The 10,923-nt window shown below is 40.6% G+C and overlaps 1 pseudogene; it reads right to left on the reverse strand.

Moving 5' to 3' along the window:
* Positions 1-9,434: 9,434 nt before the first annotated feature.
* On the reverse strand, positions 9,435-10,224 carry LOC111172982 (ATP synthase F(0) complex subunit g, mitochondrial pseudogene; annotated as a pseudogene).
* Positions 10,225-10,923: the final 699 nt, after the last annotated feature.

Below are 10,923 nucleotides of genomic sequence, written 5' to 3' on the forward strand. Positions count from 1 at the left end.
AGAAACACTGGGGATTCTCAGCAACAGGGAGACTTGCGAGAAATAAGGGTGGAGGTTTAGTAAGAAAAATGTGACTCTCACAGAGGGAGGGAGGTGTTTACTCCTTCTGGTGTGACCAACACACGTAGAGCATTAAACATTTTTTTATCCCCTGGCTTAAGAATGATCCTCTTGCTAACTTTACTGGTTTCTTCCTTTCCAAGACAACTTCCTTTTCCCAGAATCTTAACTGAGATGATAAAGAATCAAAGGAAATTATGAGCAGATGCTTGATGATATACAAGTGCCATCCAGTAGGAAAGAACTCACTGGGATCCAGGAAATGGAGAGGAGTTAAAAACAACATTTGGTAGTTAGAGATAACTGTCTTCAGACCCTGTTTTAAGGTCTTCTGAGCTGTTTGTTCTATGCCACTCTGTGTTAGGCTCATGAGATGCAAGGATAAATAAGTAGGGCCTTTCCTGTTGAGGAATCACTCACCATTGGCTCATTAATTGTTGATGAAGGAAGCCCACAGAGCTTTTTCCTCTCCTTGAATGACCACTGCCCCTTGCTGGCTCCCAACATGTGACTCTCATCTGTGACTATTTTTTGCTCCTTGAGACTGTTTTATATTGTCAGAGAAAGGGTGATCTCATCCTTGGCTGGTGGATATGTGAACCGCTACAGCCTTTTTTGAAAGCTAACTGGAAACATCTATTAAAATAAAAAATACATATTACTTTTTGACCCAGCAATCCCACTGCTGGGAATCCATTTTATAAAAACAAAGCCAGGGGCTTCCCTGGTGGCGCAGTGATTGGGAGTCTGCCTGCCGATGCGGGGGACGCGGGTTCGTGCCCCGGTCCGGGAGGATCCCATGTGCCGCGGAGCGGCTGGGCCCGTGGGCCGTGGCCGCTGAGCCTGCGCGTCCGGGGCCTGTGCTCCGCAGCGGGAGAGGCCACAACAGTGGGAGGGCCGCGTACCGCAAAAAACAAACAAACAAAAAAAACACAAAGCCAGTATACATGTACATATGAACCAGAGGTGGCAACAAGATCCAGGACTGCCAAAGAGCAAAGTGATTGCCACCAAAAGTGGGATGGCTGAGTAAATCATGGTAGATGTGTACATGGAATATTATTTTAAAGCCATTAAATAGAACAAATTACAGCTCTACCACTTGGCTTGGAAGGCTTTCCATGACCTCACTTTTGTAAAGTAGACAGGGAATCTCTATGTGCACGTGTGTAAAGATAGTTAAGTGAACAGGGAGAAACTATGGAGGGATATGCCCTGGGTTGTTAAAAAGGGGCACTAGTAGATGGGTGGTGTAGGTGAAACAAAGAGAGGATGAAACAAGAGAAAAAGGAAAAGATACGTATATATGTGTATATATGTGTGTGTGTGTGTGTGTGTGTGTGTGTGTGTGTATATATGTTTTTTTTTTTTGGCTATGCTGCGTGGCTTGCAGGAGTTCCCTGACCAGGGATTGAACCCAGGCCCTCAAAAGCACAGAGTCCTAACCAGTTGACCACCAGGGAATTCCTGGAAAAGGTATTTTTAAAAGACTGCACTGGGGACTTTCCTGGTGGCAAAGTGGTTAAGAATCCCTGCTAGTGCAGGGAACACAGGTTCGAGCCCTGGTCCAGGAAGATCCCACACGCTGCGGAGCAACTAAGCCCGTGTGCCACAGCTACTGAGCCTGTGTTCTAAAGCCCGCGAGCCACAACTACTGAGCCCACGTGCCACAACTACTGAAGCCTGCATGCCTACAGCCTGTGCTCTGCAACAAGAGAATCCACTGCAATGAGAAGCCCGCGCACTGCAAAGAAGAGTAGCCCCCACTCACCGCAACTAGAGAAAGCCCGCGCGCAGCAACGAAGACCCAACGCAGCCAAAAATAAATAAATAATTTTTTAAAAAAAAAGACTGCACTGAAAATGATATGACCCAACACAGTGCCAGCTAGGAAAAAGTCCTGCCATATCCCCAACCACCCAAAAAACCAAACACCAACCCCGCCACCAAAAACCCCTTGAATCTCATAGAGCCTTTACATCCAATTACCAATTTATAGGAAATATAGAGAATAGGGGAAACAAGTCAAACTATATCTTGGGGGTTATAATCAATAAACCAATGAGGGAATCTTAAGGACAAACAACTTGATTTTTTCAGTAAAAATGAATCACACACAAAATAGTGGAGACGGAATCTACTGATTAAAGGAGACTTAAAAGATATAACCAATTGCAGTATGCAGACCTTATCTGGATCCTGAGAGGACATACTTTAAAATAACAATAAATCTATTTATGGCAATTTTTATGGGACAGGAATTTAAATTAACTGGGATAGGCTTCCCTGGTGGCGCAGTGGTTAAGAATACGCCTGCCAATGAAGGGGACACGGGTTCGAGCCCTGGTCAGGGAAGATCACACATGCCGCGGAGCAACTAAGCCCGTGTGCCACATCTACTGAGCCTGCGCTCTAGAGCCTGCGAGCCACAACTGCTGAGCCCGTGTGCCACAACTACTGAAGGCTGCGTGCCTAGAGCCCGTGCTCTGCAACAAGAGAAGCCACCGCAATGAGAAGCCCGCACACTGCAACAAAGAGTAGCCCCTGCTCCCTGCAACTAGAGAAAGCCCACGCACAGCAATGAAGACCCAATGCAGCCAAAAATAAACAAAAAATAAACAAATTAACTGGGATAGTTGATTACATTAAGTAATTTTTGTTAATTTTTCAGATATTATGATGGTATTAGAGTTATCAGTAAAGGAGCCCTTATCATTTAGGTTAATTACTGAAATGTTAGTGGATGAAATAATAGGATGTCTGGGAATTGTTTCAAAATACTATGGAAGTGGGAGGAATGAATGAGAGTGTGGCTGGGCTGGTGATGTGTACGTAGGACTTCAGGATACTAATTTGTCTACTTTTATGTATGCTTGAAATATTCCATTATAAAAAGTTTAAAACATGATATAACCACACTTTGTTATTTATATAAAATTTTTTGCAAATTTTTTAAAGAAATTATGTAAATTAAAAAGAAAGACTGACTTTGAGATATTAAACATATTTATTTTATCAATGTTCTCCTGAATGAAAATTCAAAACTGAATTAAAGCATTACAGAAGAGGGGGCCATACTAGATTAGCTTCCAGTCTCATAACCTGTGCCTGAGATGAATATCTTGTTAAGAACAGACTGCTTACCTAATGGAAGGTATAGTTTTGCTGTAGGTGTTTTACACTCTAAATATGCTTTCAATTTGTCTCTGTTCCTTTGCCATAATGATGTCTAAAAAGTAAGATGCCTCATTGTTATTTATAAAGTGCATCAAATGCTTTCCCTATGGTTATGGAATTGAGCCTGTATTTGCAAGACAACAGCACCCAACGTCAATTCATGTGTTTTGGATATTAGTCAAGAAAACCAATCTGGCCCATGTATTTTTATTTTTAAAAATTTTTATTTATTTATTTATTTATTGGCTCTGTTGGGTCTTTGTTGCTGAGCTCGGGCTCTCTCTAGTTGTAGGGAGTGCTGGCTACTCTTCGATGCAGTGCACAGGCTTCTCATTGTGGTGGCTTCGCTTGTTGTGGAGCATGGGCTCTAGAGCACAGGCTCAGTAGTTGTGGCTCACAGGCTTAGTTGCTCCGTGGCATGTGGGATCTTCCCGGACCAGGGCTTGAACCCATGTCCCCTGCATTGGCAGACGGTTTCTTTTTTTTTCGGTACACGGGCCTCTCACTGTTGTGGCCTCTCCCGTTGCGGAGCACAGGCTCCAGACGCACAGGCCCATCGGCCATGGCTCACGGGCCCAGCCGCTCCGCGGCACGTGGGATCCTCCCGGACCGGGGCACGAACCCGTGTATCCTGCATCGGCAGGCGGACTCTCAACCACTGCATCACCAGGGAAGCCCCTTCACTCCTTTTTGTAGCCAAATAATGTTCCATTGTATGGTTATAACACATTTTGTCTAACTATTCATCTGTTGATGAACATTTGGGTTGCTTTTGGCTATTATAAACAGAGCTACTATGAACATCCTTGTACAATTTTTTTGAATATCTATTGTTTTTTAAAAAATATATATACCTAGGAGTAGAATTTCTGGGTCATATGGTAATTCTATGTTTAACTTTTGAGGAAGCACTGAACTGTTTTCTACAATGGCTGCACCATTTTACATTTCCACTAGCAATGTATGAGGGTTCCAATTTCTCCACACCCCTGTGAGAACTTTTTATTACCTGTCCTTTTAATTTTAGCCAGCCTGGTGGGTGTAAAGGGGTATCTCATTGTGATTTTGATTTGCATTTCCCTAATGACTAAAGATGTTGAGTATCTTTTCATGTACTACTTGGCCATTTGTGTTTCTTCTTTGGAGAAATGTCTATTCAAGTCCCTTGCCTGGTTTTTAATTGGGTTGTTTACCTTTTTGTTGTTGAGTTACAAGTGTTCTTTACATATTCTAGATACTAGATCCATATCAGATATATGATTTGAAAACATTTTCTCCCATTTTGTGGATTGTCATCTCACTCACTGTCATTTGATGCAAAAAAGTTTTTAATTTTGATAAAGTCTAATTTTTCTTTTGTTGCTTATGCTTTGGGTATCATATTTAAGAAACCGCAGCAAAACTGAGGTCGTGAAGATTTGTTTATATATGTTCTTCCAAGTTTTATAATTTTTGCTCTTACATTTAGGTCTTTGTTCTATTTTGAGTTAATTTTAGTGTTAGGTGTGAGGTAGGAGTCCAATTTTATTCTTTTGCGTGTGGATATCCAGTTGTTCCTGTGCCCTTTGTTAAAAGAAAACTATTCTTTCTAAACAGAAAACTCTGAAAATCAAACACTCTTCTTTCTAGAACCTGTTGTTGGTCCTTGCTGTGGGGTGTAGTTGTTTGTTTAGTGACCTTTCTAAGCTATTTTTGTAAAGAATGTATTCTTTGTTGGATCTCTGAAGTCTCCATTTCTTTAGCTTAGTAGTCAGCTACTTGTTTGATAGTGACTTCTTTAAATGACTGGAACCAAGAAAAAAAGAAAAGAAATGAAAAGAAAATTGTCTCCAGGTCTTTGCAGATTGGCTCTGTGTTGGGCCAATCCTCAGTGCTTAGCCAGGCCATTTACAACTCTGAATTAGCCTTCACTTCCTGCTTACGCTGAGCCTAAAGTTCAGCTAAAAGTGGGGAAATCCCTGGCTGTCCAGTGGTTAGGACTCTGTGCTTCCACTCTAGGGGGCACGGGTTTGATCCCTGGTTGGGGGACTAAGATCCTGCATGCTGCGATGAGCCCCTGCCCCCAGCAAAAAAGTGAAAGCTTACAGTCTTTTCTAAGTCTTTTCTGAGCATTCATGATGCCCTGGGCATGTGCATGGCTTTCTAGATTCCCTGGTATACTCAGAAGTTTTGCAAAGCCTTTATTCCCCAGAATCTTACTCCCCAACTTTTTCTTCCTTTTGTCACGTCTATTGTTTGCTTCAACTGTTGATTTTTGTCCTAGGTGGCAGCAGCTTGTTCATTTGGCTGTCAATATTTTCGAGGAACGTCCTCCACCCTGAGGGCATTCCAAGATAGGTGAAGCAAGGCAGGCTTCTTGTGTTGTTCTTCAAGGAACCCATAGACACGTCAAAACAAACGTGATTCCTTGGGAACAAGGTTTTCTCTACTCCCTCCAGTACCAGGTACTCGTACTTGGAACTCAAACTGTTATCTTGAAGACCACCATGTGGGGAGAAGGGCGGGACAAGGCTAAGTTAAAATGCCACAGAGTTCTCTGACTATGTTTTAGTGGCCTTCTTCTGGTTAAATGTTTACTTGGTTGCTGTTAAGCTTTGTCTGTTTTCCAGAGTTCCAATAAGGTTGATCCTTACAGTTTTTGCCAGATAATTTGATGTTTCTGGGGAGGGACAAGCCCCTTGTGGTCGCTATTCTGCCATCTTCATTGGTGTTACCAATCCACTTGGATGATGCTTGAATCCCTTTTGTATATCTCCAGTTGGATAGCAGACTCGGTGCTCTGTGTCGACCTAGATGGGTGGGATGGGGCAGGGGGTGGGAGGTGGGGTGGGAGGGAGGTCCAAGAGGGAGGGGATATAGGTATACATATAGCTGATTCCCTTCATTGTACAGCAGAAACTAACACAACATTGCAAAACATTTATACTCCAATAAAAAAAATTAAATTAAAAAAATAAAATAAAATGCTGCAGAGACATAGACAACAAACTCATGGTTACTGAAGTGGAAAGGTAGGGGGGAGGGATAAATTAGGAGTATGGGATTAATAGATACACACTACTATAAATAACATAGATAAACAACAAGGATTTACTGTATAGCATATGGAACTATATTCAATATCTTTTTAATAACCTGTAATGAAAAAGAATCTGAGAAAGAATATATATATATGCATAACTGAATCACCTTGCTGTATACTTGAAACCAACACCATATTGCAAATCAACTACACTTTAATTAAAAAAAAAACACAGCAGAATGAGATATTATTTCTATTACATCTTAAATTTAATTAAAATGTAATTAAAATTAAAGTTTTAATGATAATATTCAGTGTTGCTAGAACTGTGAACAGTGTTTTTTCCTAAGAAAAAAGTGCATTTCTAGAACCTTGAAAATGCTTGAGTCCTGTGCCTCAGTAATTCCCCTTTTAGTAATTATCCTAAGGGTATAATCAAATTTGCAGTCAAACATTTATCAAATATTTATCTACTGGTCATCATTCATACGTCTTAAAAGTACATTCAAACTTTTTTAAAAAGTGCGATAATCGGGGCTTCCCTGGTGGCGCAGTGGTTGAGAGTCCGCCTGCCGATGCAGGGAACACGGGTTCGTGCCCCGGTCCGGGAGGATCCCACATGCCGCGGAGCGGCTGGGCCCGTGAGCCATGGCCGCTGAGCCTGCGCGTCCGGAGCCTGTGCTCCGCAATGGGAGAGGCCACAACAGGGAGAGGCCCGCGTACCGCAAAAAAAAAAAAATAAATAAAGTGCGATAATCTATGTTGAGCATGGTGGTTAAACGGATTGTGTTAAATCTATATCAGAGACTATAATGCAGGTTTTATAAACCTTGTTTGTGATGAATATGTAATAACATAGGAAACTGTTACAGTGCTGTGGAAAAGGATGATATAAAATTAAATACGGTGTATATTTGTAAAGTTTATTTTTAAATGCATATCAATTTTAAGTGCACAGAAAAGGACTGGAATAATAAGCAGCCAAATGTTAACAGCGAAAAAAACAACTTTTGCAGCCTAACATACTTTCTTCTTTGATGATTATAGAGGATAATGGCAGGATCTTTTTTTTCTGGCTCAATTTCTGATTCTCTGATATGCTGAAAAGATGCTTGATTATCTGAAAAACTTAGTTTACAGAATCCACTACTACAGACCCTTCTGGTTTTTAATCAACATTTCTAGAAGTCAGTTTTTAGTCTCCTTTGGCCCAACCTTAAATGATGGAGTCCTTCAGGGATCAATTGTAAAAATTTTTTTTCATTCTATACTCTCCAAGGAGAATTTTTTTTTTTTTTTTTTTTTGGTACGCGGGCCTCTCAATGTTGTGGCCTCTCCCACTGCGGAGCACAGGCTCCAGACGCACAGGCTCAGCGGCCATGGCTCATGGGCCTAGCCGCTCCGCGGCATGTGGGATCTTCCCGGACTGGGGCACGAACCCATGTCCCCTGCATCGGCAGGCGGACTCTCAACCACTGTGCCACCAGGGAAGCCCAAGGGGATTTTATATTCTTCCAAACTCATAAATACTGCAGGTACTCCAAAGACTCCAAAATTAACATCTCCAGTCCATGGTTATTTGCTGAATTCCAGACCCAACTGCTACTCACAGTTGTCCTTAATATCTCACAATATCTCAAAATAAACTTATAAAAAACTGAACACTTAGTTCTTACACTTACAATTATTTTTCTCCTCAGTTCTTCCCCATCTTAGTAAATGACAGTTCTATCCATCTATTCATTTATTCTAGAAATTTTGGAGTCATCCTTGACTCTCCACTCCTCTTGACCCACAAATTCTATTAATTTTGATAATTAATAAGTAATAATTAACCCTATATATATTTCTTGAAAGTGGCCAGTTCTTGACAACTCCACTATTAGCATCATAAGATAAGCTGCCATATCATATTTTGCCTGTTTTACTCCATAGCCTTCTACCTGTTTCTCTGCTTCCATGCTTGCCCCCTTCAACTCACCCTGCCATGAGTGAATGTTTAATAATGAAAATCAGATCCCATTACTCTTCTGCTGAATCGTAACTCGTGAGTGTGGCTTTCAAGGTCCTGTGTGATTAGCCTTCCACCCACCTGTCCAGCCACAGGCCTTGCCACTCTCTCCCTTTCTCATCACTCTCCAGCCACAGTGGGGTCCTTTTAGTCATTCAAATCTACAGGCTCTCTCCTGACGTAGGGCTTTTGTATGAACTATTTTCCCCTAACTGTTGTCCTCTTCTTTCTACTCTTTTCCTGGCCAATCCCTTCACCCTCTCTTTCTCAGGCCAGCCTCCTCCAAATCCTCAATCTAAGTTAAATCCCTCTTCTCAACTCTCCCATAGCCTCTTGAACATTTCCTTAATAGACTTTATGACCTTTATCATCATTTCTATGCTTGTGTGATTATTTACTATTGGTTCTCCTTTGGATTATAAACTTCATGAGACCACACCTGTTTTTTTTTTTTTTTTTTGACCACACCTGTTTTGCTCATCATCTCTATCCATAATGCCTATCGAGATGCTAAGCTAATAGTCATTGATAAATGAATATTTGTTGAATGAATAAATAAAAGATTGAGTGGATTAGGGATCAGAAGCAGTCCTATTGTGATTTTTCCCAAGGGGTAACAGTATTAAGTATTTCTTGGGCACCTGTCCACATTACAGCAATGGGAGTAAACCCCTACTTTCCCTTTCCCCTCATATGTGTCAGGAGTATGATGTACTTTGTTCAAAGACTGCTCTGGGATGAAGGAACTGAATGCCAAGATGAGCCAAGGGCAAGAGAGGAATCTTCTTTACGCTCAAGATGAACTAGGAATTACCATGAAGGAGAGAAGCTAAACCCATTAGATTAAAAAAAAGGTTTTTTTTTATTGAGATATTTACAATTGAAGTTGATTTACAATGTTGTGTTAATTTCAGGTATGCAGCAAAGTGATTTATATATATACAAATATTCATTTACAGATTCTTTTCCCTTATAGGTTATTACAAAATTTTGACTATAGTTCCCTGTGCTATACAGTAGGTCCTTGTTGGTTATTTATTTTATATATAGTGTGTATATGTTAATCCCAAACTCCTAATTTATCCCTTGCCCCACCTTTCCCCTTTTAAACCCATTAGATTGTTTAAAAAGTTCAAAAGGCCATAGGTTTATAAAGAGGGATTTATCAGAAATGTTATGATGATGTGAGTAAAATAAAAATGAGAGCAAAGGTCATTGGAGTTATGACAAAATCTAACACCTGTGTCAAAAAACACAGCTGCAGGCCCTTGCAAGGGGAAGTTGAAAAATGTGAATCCAGCAGGAGGGTAAAGACAAGAGGAAGTGGTTTCTCAGTGTTGGGAGTTATAAGTAGTTCAGGGGCTTATAGATTTGAAGGTGATAATTGAGAAGCAATGTTGGAAATTATGAGGAAAGATGTATAAACTTAAGTATTGCTGTGAATTTTAGCCTTATTATAAAAGCTAAATATGAATGTTCTGAAACTTAGGATATCGTAGGAAATATTAGAATTGATAAATGGGGTTTCATGCATGAAAAAGGTGTAAGTATTTTTTATCATACGTTATGTTATTTTATTCAGATACCAGTCTGATCACACATGGTCCAAGAACACTCAAATAATAAACCAAATATAATCAAGTGTTAAAGACTGGTCCTTAAACATTATAGTCAATAATACCAGGCTTGCCTATGATCTCACTGATATAAAGCCACAACCATGCCTCACTGGCCACCAAACCCTTCAGCACAGCTTCCTTAACTGTGAGCTACTTACAGCAACCAGTTTGAGCACAATTGATTATTTTTTCAGGCTCTAAGTAGTTGTAGAAATCTTAGCAGAGGTTGGAGAAACCAGCTCAATCTCAAGGTCATGCCAAGATGTGGCTAATCTAGGCTTTGAGTAAGTCACAGCAGCATTTATTTGCACTGGGGCCTTCTCAGTGAGGTTATGGACAGATTGTCACCTTGGATGGTTGACTGTATCAGGTATAGGTATTTTACAAGGCTGATGAGAAGAAAGGGTTCCGGGAAGTAGAAGTACGGAGAAGAGCAGAGCTTAATGTTTTACCAGTGGATCTGAGCTGGCAGTGACACATCAGGAATCAGGCTGAAGGAAGAGAGGGAAGTCAGTAATCACTTAGGTGGGGGAATCACTCAGAGTGGCCACGAGAAGTTGTTGGAATGAAGATTTGAGATGAATCATTGCAGAGTCACTTAGTTGAGTTGTCACTTCCTTTTTTTTCTTACTTATTTTCTTGTGCCATTTTCTGAATTCTCTATGATGAAATCTTCAGAATGTATAAAATTTTGTACCTGTGTCCCTCCTTGAAAAGTAATAATGCAATTTAATTTCTGGAGCTTTCTAGGAATGTAAAGAGTTTCTGTTAGCATATACCTAGCTGCCTATGAAAGAATATCCTGGTAATGGTGGCTTAAATAATAAGAGCAGTGATTTCACCGTACATGAAATATGGAGGTATTTGGTTTCAGGGTTGGTTCAGTGGTTCAAGTATATCATCAGGACCCAGACTCTATCTCTCCACCCTGCTGCCCTCAGTATATGGCTCTTCATTTTTTAGTATGTCATCACCTCATGATCACCAGACATAATTTCTTTCTTTTTTTGTTGTTGTCTAAATGAGGTTTTATT

The sequence above is a fragment of the Delphinapterus leucas genome, chromosome 8 (assembly GCF_059928025.1).
Source record: "Delphinapterus leucas isolate spDelLeu-1000000601 "Yukka" chromosome 8, BTC_Dleu_Yukka2, whole genome shotgun sequence".
Taxonomy (NCBI): domain Eukaryota; kingdom Metazoa; phylum Chordata; class Mammalia; order Artiodactyla; family Monodontidae; genus Delphinapterus; species Delphinapterus leucas.